This window comes from Lynx canadensis, chromosome C1 (genome assembly GCF_007474595.2).
Source record: "Lynx canadensis isolate LIC74 chromosome C1, mLynCan4.pri.v2, whole genome shotgun sequence".
Classification (NCBI taxonomy): Eukaryota; Metazoa; Chordata; class Mammalia; order Carnivora; family Felidae; genus Lynx; species Lynx canadensis.
Window position 1 is genome coordinate 146,171,640 of NC_044310.1, and position 12,053 is coordinate 146,183,692.

A 12,053-nucleotide genomic window follows, 5' to 3' on the forward strand; every position below is an offset into this window, starting at 1 on the left:
TCTTTAAATGTGGAAGAAACTGATGCTGAGAGAGGATATGGTTTATCTAATATCACATGGCCAGGATACCAGGGAGATGGGATGATGACCTAATCTCTGTCCCTTCGGTGGGTCCTCCGTCCCCTAGCGTCTCCTCTCCTGAGAAGAAGAACTCCGTAAATGTGTTTGGCTCTCTGATGCAAATATTTTATTTACTTCTTTTTTTTTTTTTTACAGGAGAAATTTAAAAATTACAGGTTATCAAACTCAGTAAACAAAATCTCTGAACTATTCTGGAACGTAAATGTTCCCGAAAATTAATTCCCCAGCTCAGTGTCTTGAGTTGGTTACAGTTGAGTTGGCCACAATCCAATCTTGAAATGTTATTCTTCTGAAGAGAGGCTGGGATAATCAGGCAATGAAGGTGAGCATCAGCACAATCTACTTAGGGCGCTTTGTGGTGCTTAGAGATAAGAGTCACTACAACTCCCAAAGTATCATAAGCTTTGACTTCTGTAAATGCGAAGGGACCCTGCATAAGGCATTTCTAAGAGATTAACTTGACTTTCTAAGTGAGAAATGGAACCTCAGATGCAATAAAATTATGGAAGTGTTGATGTTTGTTCTTAATCCAAATCAGTAATTTAATCCCCATATACGTTTAAGAATCAATGTTTTATTTTATTTTTAATATAAAAATCAATCTTTGGGACGACCACAACCTTTACATGAATATTTTTATCTCCTGAAATACTGTCAAGAAGGTATCTTTATAATCTTGAAAAGAGGATGTGAATTCTAGGTGAATGGCAAAGTGACACAAAAAACACAAGGCTGCCAGTTTACTTCAGACATGCAAATGGAAAATTGGTTATAAAGTAGAAGCAGGCTAAATAATGACACCATACTTTGCAAGCGTTTGCAAAGGTGCTACCATTTTCTAAGGTCTACATTCACAGTAGAGAACAAAAAGAGAATTAGGCACATTGTATGTGGAAAATAGCTAATACAGAAACATAAAGTGGACAGAAAGAACATATGATATTTCAAAAAATGGGTTAGTGCAGTAAAAACCTCACAAACGAAAAAGATGAAAATAAGATGCGTGGTAAAAGGGTTAAGCACTGAGTCTCTGTCTAAAGTTAGAATCCTGGCTCTACATCTTACAGCTTGAGCAAATTACTTAATCTTCCTGAACTTCATCTTCTTCATCTAAAAATGAAGCAGTAATTGAGCCCTCTCATGGGATTTTACGAGGCTTAAAAAAAGAGAATGCATAGAAAGTGTTTTGCATAGTTCCTGGTACATAGCAAATGCTCAGTGAAAATTATCTCTTACTATTTAAACACAAGCTCACATAGAATTGCAAAGGTTTTGAACATCAGAACCAGAGTAAGGTTATATTCCCCAAATAGATGGGTTGCAATTAATATTAAGCACCTAACTGGCACACTTATGTAAAGTCTTTGCTTTTAAGTAAAAAAAAAAAAAAAAAAACACTGAACAAAACAAGCTCAACAGTAACACCAAAGACGATGGTTCCCTGAGTGAGCTGAATCACCTTTCAGACAATCCTGCCAATTCATTAAAACCCAATAATGTAGTTTTAAATTCGAAGGGCTTTTCCTGAAGCACTTAAAAGGGAAAATTTAATTCCAAAAGTGGAGATTCAAACTTTACTGTAGAAAATGGATCACTTAAAAGATGTGTTATTCAATGAAATTTCACATCTATTTGCTGAAGATCTACAAAGTACCTATAATTTATTCATCAGACATTATTAAATTCATGATAGGTTGAATTAAATCCATGCAAAACACACCCCAAAATAGCATTCATTAGAAATAGCATAGATGTAGTGCCTATCACAGGTTAAGCATCATTTTATTAACTTTGTTTCTCTAGAACAGAGAGGAAAAGTTAGAGTTTGGTTACTTCCAGAAATCAGACCCGCCCAGAAAATAAACAACACATCTCTGTTACTACCCTCAGCCTGGCACATGGCTTGACCATACATGCACTGCTGAAAATTGATGAAGGGAAACAGTGGCTCTCAACACATGCACAGAGCAAGCAGCCAGGACTTCTGTCCTTCCTTGAGTCAACTGCTCATGCTCAGAAAGCGCGAGCCACAGAATTGATTTCTATGCGGTCGAATGAAAACTCTTTCACTGTCACCCAGGCTTGTCACTGTGACACAACACCTCTCCTGATTAAAGAGGGAGGACCCTGAGCTGGAGTATCTTCCTTTGTTAAACATATATGCATACGTAGTATTAAAACAGAGGGAAACATAAAGTAGGTCATTCCAGACATTAAAAAAAAAAATAAAAAACCTCTGCGATTTATTGTTATTTGATATTCGGCCAGCCAGTGATTTGAGTAGTCTTTCTGAGAAGAGAGATCTTTAGGAAACAATAATCAAACTCCAATAGTTCCCTCAGTTAACCTAGAAGTTAACATAACTATGCCCACGGCCCATTTAACTTAATGGCTTGCCTGTCCTGGAATTGTAGATAGGGCTTGCAGTAATCATCTTACGCCAGAGTACCGTGGAGCAGTTATTTATCAAGTGTTTGGAAATGAGTCAATCCCAAACTCTCAGCTCCCCAAATGAAAAGACAAAATGTTCCAGAAGAAGCCGGGACTCCTGAATTGCAGAGTCCTAAGGGGGAAACCTGATTAGATCATCGGCTGTGACACACAGAATGGTAATGAAGTTGGGGACTTGACATCTTGGAAAGGGTGAGAGGTGCTTTTCAGATTTAAACAAAGCAAAACTAAAGCCCGTGATTGCAGCTTGCCTTGCGGTTTCACACCAAAAGTCCCGATTTTCGAGGCAACACTACACAGCAAAAGGCACAGCACTCTGTGTGCTGTGAAAATATTACCTTCCTAGACGCGGGGTGGACGTTATAAGCCAGTTTCTTTTTGTCTAAAATGTAATAGAAAAGCTATACTTCCAACAATAAAAAAGGAATTACACTTTGGTGAGGGAATAGTAAAGGTTTCCAGCACTTTCACAGGCCAACCAAATGTCTTCCTCTGCCATGTAAATGCAGTAAAAGGATATCCGCATTAAATTACAGGATTTATAGTCGGCAGAAAAACGAAACCGTGTAAAGATCATTTTGCATTAAAATTTGGCTTTCTCTGCTAGTATACGTTTAAAAATATATAGGTGCCTTTTACTAATGAAGTACATCAAAGCATATTATGTTCTGCATTTTGTGAGAACTAGGCAATTTATAAATGCTATTCACATTTAATTAGTAGTCATTTCTTCTCCATAAGCATATTTACTCGGATCTCTTGTTCCTACGGCAACCCAGTGAGTACTACAGCTACAAGAACAGCCTAGACTAACCTAAAAAAGGATGGAGATTAATGAGCAAGATCAATATTAAGACTATAATGCACACGACCAGGCAATAAGATTGGTGAGAGGACCATTACAAAGAAGCCTCAAATAAAAATCTCTTATTTCAAGGAGCCTATTTATAGCAGCACAGATTTTATTTGTTCAAGAGTGCCTATAGCATACAACCCGTATGAGAGATGACTCATTTAGTGCGAAGTTCTGCTTAATTGGCTACCCACTCAGGTACGGTGTAACACATACGCATGCATATACACAAGCATGTATATAATTATAATCTGCTTAACGCACTTATCAACGGACGATATAAACAATATTACAAGCAGTTGTGCTTATGGATGTTTCCCTTAAATACTGCATTTGTTTAAAAATAGGGAGTCTTTAAAATTAGTCTGCATGGAAGGTGAGGTCATGAAACGTTTAGCGGAAAATGATTCTTAAATCTCAACGTTTATGTTATTTTAAAACTAATTCTCTGATCAGCTTTTTTATTCGAGCTCCATTACTCTTATTAAAGGGTTGACTTGAAAATCAATAACAGGAGCACTGCTAACGGTACCAGAGCAAAAATGAACAGTTAAAATTCTGCATATTCTCCTACATTCTGCTTCTAAGTGACAGTCCTTAATTTAAAGATTTAGGCGGAGGAGGTAGGTATAAGGAACTTCAGCCTAAATCTGTTTCCTTACAAAAAGTTTTATCATTGTACAGACTTCCTGCAAGAAACAAGTTAGAAATAATAAAAAATTATTTAAATTTTAGGAAAAAAAATAAGACCTAACTAAAAAAAAAAAAAAAAAAAAAAAAAAAAAAAAACAGAACAAAAACACATAAACAAGAAAAACACCAGACTCTTGGAGTCACACTAACTTTGCTTTGCACGATGTCGATGGGTGGCTAAAAATTACCGCACATTATTTGTCCGCACGTCTCGTTATGTCTCAAAAGGGTATGTGGGAGAAACACTGAATATGAGGAGGGGGTAAATTAGAAACCATATAATCCTTGTTATCAAATCTCGCTGAGTACAAGTGACAGGTCCTTTTCAGAGCTGAGCAGTTCGTCCTTGCTACAACCACACAGAGGCAAGAGCGTCGCCATCAAGCCTCTGAATTATCCTGCTTAGTGGCAAAAAGTAAAAATGATTCCTTCTGACCTTTCTACGTTGCTTCATTAGCTCTGACTTGCAAGCAACAAGTAAAAATGAGAAGCCTTCTGCAGCCCCCTCTGATAGAACTGATTAGAAGTAGCTGCCCAGCATCTGTTCAGGAGACTGGCTACCGCTCACGTGCGAAAAAGGAGGCTGAATTCAGTGTGTGGCAAGAGAGGCTTGCTACGTTCGCATTTAGTCATTTTCATTGCCGTTCAGCCAGGGCATTTCACTTTTGTTTCCTTTCTGATCTAGAGGGATAGTTGCAAAGGGAAAACAAACAGTCTGTATACCTTGTCCTGAATCATTGGTCAATAAGGAAATTATTTTGTGTAGCTGTATAAGTAAGAAAAGGAAACGGAATTTTAGAATGATTAATCTCTGTAAACATTAATGGTCAACCAAGTCTGTGGTCTCAAATTCAGTTCTATGCTATATCAATCCTTTTTAAAGAATACACAGTAGCTCCCACCTGTAATTATCCTTTGTGAAAATGTGCCTTTACCAGCAACTATGTCAATGCAGTGAATTAATTACACTCAACAATGACACCAGGCAGTTGTCTCCCAGATAATCTATGAATTTGACTTCAGCATTTCTATAGGTACTTTTGTGCCTCTATGGCGAGTATTTTAATACCAAAGAACACAGCAACTTAAATGCCATTCCCTGGGTTTTATGAAAAAGCAATATAGGAAAGTAAATTGGGCAAATATCAACAACAAAGAGCCCCTACTTTGAGTCAAACAATAAATGCAAATAGAAGAACTACACCAGAGAAGAGAGGTAGGGGGGTGAACACTGTGGTCTGAGTATTTCTTCCTCAAAACGCTCACCAGCTAGTTTTAGGCAAGAATATTCTATCTTAAAAAAAAAAATAATCGTCCATCAGTGAATCCTGTTCGCGCAGCTTCCCAGGTAGAATTAAAACGTAGTCCCAGAGGCACCAGGACATGAAAACTGAACCCTCTCGCCGCAGATAATCAGCACAGAAGAGCAGCTAACTTCTTAAATAACCACAATTAAATTTCACACACTCTCTTCTCCCTTCCTGGTTTTCAAACGTAGGGTTATTTATCAGAGAAGAAAAATTGGAGGCTGCGTCTTTAGAAGGCAGCCAGGCACTCCTAACCTAATTAGCGTTAGCCACCCCTGAAAATAAATCCCCTGAATCCTGCAGCTCAAGAGTCACTCCCCCCGCCCCATACTCCTCCATACACACCAGCACCTGGTCAGAGCTACCCTATTGATAGCACCCTTGCGCCCCCGACCTCCAGCAAATAGTACTGAGGGGTATTTGCCACCACCCTTCAGGAAATCAGGTAAAACAACACCACCACGAGGGCAGGGTATGTGTGTGTGTGTGTGTGTGTGTGTGTGCGCGCGTTGGGGGTGGGGGCGATGCGAGCGATTTGCTTTGTCTGTATTTAAACTTCATGCCCACACCACCACAAAATACGGCCCCGGAAGCTGCCGAGCCCTGAAGCCTCCGTGCTCAAACAGAAGGCTCAAAGAAGAATGGAGATTTGCAGATCTGATAATGAGCCAGTTAATGACATAAATGATACCTCAAGAACCTCACTAAACCATCCAGGTCCTACAATTTAATCTGTAATAAATACTCCTGCATCATTGCGAGATGGCTGCTCATAATGGCAAATGAAATATGCTGGTATGATAGGTACAATAAATCTGGATTTTCCTATGGTTCCCTCAGGCTAGAACAATATGTAACCACAGTGCGCACTGTCAGGATGAGCAGATCTCAAAGCCATCATAAAATCTAAATGGGGACTAATTAGGAGGCCCTTCCCTTCCAGAGTTACTATTTCTATTGACATTTTCCATGCATGAGCCCCTCCATAACATCATAAGTCACCAAGATAAGAACTCCCTAGATTATAGGGAAAAAGCTTTAATGGAGAAGTTGAACTCAAAGGCGATGCATAAATTTTCCTTTTGATACTATGGGAAGTCTGTGTTCAGTACTTTCTTTACAAACTTTCAAGCCATGAGCAGGGTACTTTTTAATCCCTCTGTGCCCTTCCCTGTGGCCTGGCCGGTCCCAGCCTCTCTGCACTGGGAGCGTGAGTGTCAGGTGGTGCCCAGGGAGGATATTAAAACAGAGCGGGCCACTTGTAAAACTCATGGCACCAGGTCGAGAGAGGTGGGACGTGCACTTGGCAAGTTGGCATCTGATTCAGGGCCTTTTGGCTTGCAGGTTGGGATTTTCCTAAAGGTCACTGAAGATGAGGCTCTCCCAGGGCCCTTTCAATCAGGAATGGATCAGATTTCTTCAAACTGGCCCTTCCAATGCAGGGAAGTGAGTTAACTCTTTTCATAAGCCAGGATGCCACAGGTCCTTGGGAAAAGGTGGTGTGGGCCGCCCTAGTGCTGCGGGGGTGAGGACTTGGGGGGTCGGGAATGAGATCTCCAGGCACCCTGAGGTGGGAAGGTGAAGGAGAGAGACGGGGGCATTCGTGACAGATGAACCTTCTCTTTAGCTGTCTACCAAGGATATGATAAGTTATGTAAGTTTTCTGAGAAGCAAAATCCTCAATTAAAATGGGAACAAAGATAACTGATCCTATATGGATGTTGGAAAAGTGGAAATATACATGTGCGTAATTTTTTTAAAAGCTATGGGTATTATTACTTAGGAAATTTACTATTTCACTTAAAATGGATAAAATTAGGAAAATACCATGAAGAGGGAATGTGCAACCCAGCATTCTCTTTCTCTTTGTTTTATACAAGACGAAAAGCCAAATATGGGGGGGTGAGTTGTCATATGATCCCATAAAGTGGGAGTCCTGTATTAAACTATTCTTAATTTAATTACTTGCAGGTGTTATCTGTCTTTCCTATTTGTCAAAGCGGTTTTGGGGTTACTGAATAAAAAGCTGAATAATGAGTACAGGGCCAAGTCCCCCCTCAGGTTAGCCCTCCAATTTCAGGAACGCTTATGTGTCTTCCGACATTTTGTATCCAGAGTGCAGGTCTGCAACCAAGGTCACCTGCGCGTGTGCATTCAAAGTGAAAACATACAAATCTCTATCATGGGATGTACAGTTGCCTGTATTACCTACTGATTTCACTGATGGTGGAACGAATGCATGTCTGGTGTTGACTATCTTCTACTCAGTGCAACAGATCGAACCCTGTCTGATAGACATCTGATGAATGGTTTTAACTGAAGAGACTTCCAATCTGAGTTTAAGGTTAAACTGATGGTATCTTAGAAGAGAAATTACACAGTTTTGTGTGTATATCTATTTATTTTACATTTTTGTATAAACTTCTGCTTTGCATTCTTGCCTTCTGGTGGCGGAGGTGGAGGGAGGCGCTGAGCTTGTATTTGATTACTTTAATGGTTTGTTTTGGGGTACTGGGCTTATATAATCTTTGGTGAATTCATTTCATTTGCTTGTCTTAGCTACCAAAATGCAGCTGGTAGCAGCTAATATTGAAAATTGTGACAGTATCCTCATTGTGTTTTCTATTTTTATACATAATGGTACAGGTGCCTGTAAACATAAGGACACCAATATAATGAAGATAAAATATATTTCGAAGCGTATACAGCATTCAAACTTTGTAGTTTCTTGTGAAGCTAAAACATACACATTGAATTTAGAATACTTAAGGAATACAAGTTAGATTATGTTAGAACCTAACTTATAATTTTCCTTGGAAGACTATTTATCATCAGTTTACTGAAACACTCACCTTCTTTTTTCTCACATCCTATTACTAAAACAATTGTTGTAAAAACAGTATATACCCTGAATTCTACACTGAAGCGACCACTTAAAAAGAAAAATGTAATGAGAAAAGTAATTGTATCATTGGACTTGTTTTTCCACTACACTCTTAGTTTAAGTAGTAAGAGAAAAACATTAACACTAATAATTTTCAAACTTCAAGTATGTTTCCTGGTCCTCAGTCAGGCTGTTTAGGATTCAGGACCAGCTGTAGGGTCAGGAATGTTCTCTTACGAGAATTACACAGGAAAAAGGAGGCCGAAGATCTTGTGAACTGAGGTGTCCTGTTATAGCCCAGAATTTTGAATTGAAAATCATCCCAGAATTGAAAATGAACTCCCAGCTTCCCACACCCCTGTCTTCCCGGGGCTTCTGAAATACTGATTAGCTTATTCTGATTGACGAGTTGATCTTAGATTTAGGTTTTTAGAGTTACAGGGTATTCACTTAATAAACATATATTTTATGTTTCTTCCTGTGTGAAACACTATTTTGGATGATACATTGTCCAAAACAGGCAAAAACTCTGTCTTCATGGAGCTCATGCTCTACTGCAGGAAGGACAATAAATAAATCTACAGGTAAATTTATAATATGTTGGGTGGTGATTAAGCTATGAGGACAAATGTAGAAGTGTTAGAGGAATAGGAAGTTGGGGTGCAGAAGACAGCACTGAAATTTTATATGGGGCAGTGAAGCAGTGCTAACCGAGAAAAGGAATTGGACAAACACCTGAAAAAGGTGAGGGAGCCAGCCCTACGGCTATTTGGAAGCAAAGCATTTCAAATAGAGGAAACAACGAGTGCAAATGTCCTGAGGTGGAGCCATGTTTGATGTCTTTAAAGAAAAGCCAGCTTAGTATAACTGGAGAGAAGGGGGCAAAGACAACAGCAGCACCTTTTGATAAGGTCAAAAAGGTGGCACCTGGCCAGCTGGTGTAGGGCCCCATGAGCCTTTGTAAGGATGTTGACCTTTACCTTGAGCGAGATGGGAAGCTCTGAGCAGAGGAGTGGCAGGTTTGGATTTACACTTTTGGACTATCACTCTGACCTCTGTATTGAAATCAGCCTGGGGTAGATGGGAAGGGGAGGGTGGGCAGGCCGAGGAGAAGCAGCGAGCCCAGCAAGGACACTACTGTAGTAATCCTGGGAGAAAGGAGCAAGGTAGGGGCAGGGCAAGGGCGTACAACTTGAAGTGCTCACATTTTGCGTGTATTTTGAAGGCACCGTGTATAGAATCTGCCAAAGAATCGGATGTGCATGTGAGTGAAAGAAAAGGAAGGAAAGGAAAGAAAGAAAAGGAAGGATTAAATACCCTTTAAAACTTCTAGTTTATAACAAACAGTGATCACATTTATTTTGTTATGATATGTTATCCTTTCATTCAACAGACTCAAGAGATGCTGATTGAATATCTACCATGTGCCAGGTTCAGTGCTGGGGCTATAATGGTGAAAAGGCAGGCAAACAGGCAAACTGCCTTATCTCTCGGAGCTTACATTTAATTGGGGGGGGGGTGGTGAAAGAGGAGGAGGAGGAGGGGGAAGAAGAGGAAGAAGAGGAGATTAAAAAGTAACTAAAAAATAGAGAAGATTGTAGTATTTTCTGTGGTATTATTAGCAATGTTGACATGCTTAAGAGAAACACACACAGTCATCAATAACCTTTATGATCGCTATTTTGGCAATGACCTGTAAAAAGAATATTGCTTCCAAAATTCTGGCTCACACCTAAGTTAACTTTTTTTTTTATTTTATTTTTTTACTGAATGTGTGGCACTGAATAGTGATAAAATCAGGACTCCAGACCCACAGAGAGATGGAAAAATAAAAAAGAGTCAAAAACTGATGTGAAATATCTACTGGACATGCAAAAACAGTACCTGAAATCTAAGAAGAGGTAGAAAAAAAAAAGCATGCTTGTATTGCAGTAATACAAAAAGACCATTAAGTTTTCATTTTAGTCTTCATTTGAAGATAAGGAAAAATGATTTACTGCTAATTATAAAGATGGAAACTCTCAAAAATGAAAGTTTTGCTTTTTTTTTTGTTTTTTAATTAAAAGTGTGTGTTGCCCAACTGGGTAATTCAGACGACAAAATTCATTTTGGAGGTTTGGATTATTTGCTTAGCCTAAATTCGTTAGATGATTGCTTCACAACTTCTTTGGATGATCTTATTTATTCTCATAATTGTGGCTACCATACACATAACATTGAAGTCTCTATATTTAGTCTTGAGAATCCACTGAGCTGGCTCATGTACCTACGTGTTGGCTGAACATACTCACCAGGATGACACAGAGGTACTTCAAAGTCTATGTGTCATCGCACTGCGCCTTCTCTATCCTTCCAAACTGATTTAGATTTTACATTTGAATCTTCTCTCATCCAGTCGTCACGATGGAACTACCAATTGCCAAACTGGACACATGAGAGCCACACGCCTCTCCTCTCCCTTCTTTGTCATTTATGCACGAACGGTACTAAACTTTTACTGATGCATTTGAGTCAGCATAAACTGGGTTATGCTGCGGTAATGGATGATAGCATCCATAGCATCCAATCTCAGTGGCTTCACTGGGATTTTCTCATTCTCCCAAAGTCTTCTGCATTAACCTCCTTGTGAAGATTCAGCATTCCACACACCTTTGCTCTTATAAGATCGCTGTCTATACGTGTACTTCCACGAGCATTATGGCAGAGTGCTGAACAACGGTGGGTCACACAGAGGATTTTCCGTAGCTTGGTCCAGAAGTGACATATATTCTTCCAATCTGCAACCTATTGGCCTGAACTAATCACACGGCATCACCCCACGACAAGGGGCCCAAGAACTGCAGTTTTGCATATGACTCAAAGGGCTGGTGAACATGTTTGCCCTACCTTCTGAACCTGTCTTAATAGTTTTCCCTCTGCTTACAGTACCTCAGTATCTCCCATTATCTGCCAGATGCAATCTGTTACCCACAGTTTTCTACCTACTGCTCTTGTGCACCCAACCCTCCACCTAGTGACGTGGCTCATGCAGATGTGAATTTGCCTGACATGCTCATCCCTCTTCTGTTCCTACCTAACATGCAGTGATCCTCGGGCTGGAGTCGGGCCTCATTTTCTCCAGAAGGCATCGTTGATCCTCAGGGTGAGCCACCCACCGTCTTTCATGCCCCCAGAGTTCTTGGCACTTGACACATTATTGCATCAAATTATTTTTTATATGGCTGTCGAACTCCATACCCTGGATGATTAAGTTCCCGAAAGGCAGCTACCCGTGTTCTCACCTTTATATGCTTAGCACTCACTCTAGTGCCTGACAGGCCGTAGACTTTTATAAATGTTTGTTGAATTAAGCTATTATTTATCGGGGCACCTGGGTGGCTTAGTCAATTAAGCATCTGACTTCAGCTCAAGTCATGATCTAGGGGTTCATGAGTTTGAGCCCTGCGTCAGGCTCTGTGCTGACAGCTCAGAGCCTGGAGCCTGCTTTGGATTCTGTGTCTCCCTCTCTGTCTCTGCCCCTCCCCCGCTTGCACTCTGTCTCTCTCTCTCTCTCAAAAATAAATAAACATTAAAAAAATTAAAAAAAACTATGATTTATATCTTACTACTTAACTTGGAATCTGAGTATCGTATCTAATATTTGGAAATGCTACAAAAAACAATAACAGACATAATAGAATTTGTGTGGCTTAGCTAAGAGAAAGGGGCTTAGTTTTCCCACTAATTGAACCACACCAGGTGAATGTTAGCTACTTTTGTTCTTTTTTTTGCAGTAGTATCCGGA